Source organism: Pelophylax lessonae (genome assembly GCF_965119305.1).
Source record: "Pelophylax lessonae genome assembly, chromosome: 12".
In the NCBI taxonomy this organism is placed as follows: Eukaryota; Metazoa; Chordata; class Amphibia; order Anura; family Ranidae; genus Pelophylax; species Pelophylax lessonae.
This window is the reverse complement of record NC_138779.1, coordinates 179,630,721-179,631,859: the sequence shown is the minus strand read 5'-3', so window position 1 is coordinate 179,631,859 and position 1,139 is coordinate 179,630,721.

Here is a 1,139-nt window from a genome sequence, read left to right as displayed (position 1 = left end):
ATGGGGGGACAAGAGGGACTGCAGATAGGGCTAGGGGGGTCTCTCTGTTACCATCCCCCCCCTCTGTCACCCCCTCTCTCTCTATCACCCCTCTCCTCTCTCTCTCTGTCACTCCCTCCCTTTCTGTCACCCCCCGCTTTCTTTCAGTCACCCCCTCACTTTCTGTCAACCCCCCTCTCTCTCTCTGTCACCCCCTCTCTCTCTCTGTCACCCCCTTTCTCTCTCTGTCAACCCCCGTCTCTCTCTGTCAACCCCTCTCTCTCTCTTTCACCCCCCCCTCTCTATCTCTGTCACCCCCCCTATCCCTGTCACCCCCCTCTCCCTCTCTGTCACCCCCCTCTCTCTCTGTCACCCCTGTCTCTTGTCACCACCCCTCTCTCTCTCTCTGTCACCCCCCCTCTCTCTTTCTGTCACCCCACTCTCTCACTGTCAGCCCCCTCTCTGTCACCCCTTCTCTCTGTCTGTCACCCCCCTCTCTGTCACCCTCCTCTTTCTCTCTCTCTCTGTCATCCCCCTCTCTCTCTTTCTGTCACCCCCTCTCTGTGTCACCTCCTTCTCTCTCTCTCTGTCACCCCTGTCTCTTGTCACCACCCCTCTCTCTCTCTGTCACCCCCCTCTGCCTCTGTCACCCCCCCTCTCTCTTTCTGTCACCCCCCCCCACTCTCTCACGGTCACCCCCTCTCTGTCACCCCTTCTCTCTCTCTGTCACCCTCTTCTTTCTCTCTCTGTCATCCCCCTCTCTTTCTGTCAACCCCCTCTCTGTGTCACCTCCTTCTCTCTCTATCACACCCCCTCTCTCTGTCACCCTCCTCTTTCTCTCTCTGTCATCCCCCTCTCCCTCTTACCACCCCTCTCTCTCTCTCTGTCACCCCTTTCTCTTAAAAAACCTTCTGACTTTAAAGTGGTAGTAAACCACGGCAGTTGGCGCACTGTCACCGCTGAGAGGGCGGAAATCTTGCCCCCGATCTTTCTTCTGGGTTTGCGGGCTCTGGCAGTGTGAGTGGCCAGAGCTGCATTAATGTCACACCGAGCATGCGCGCGGGAGCGCTTTATTCCGGCACAAAGCTCTGAAGGTCTGGCGGATCTTCAGAGCGCATGCACCAGTGACCACACTGGCTGCATCCTGGGTGAATATCTAC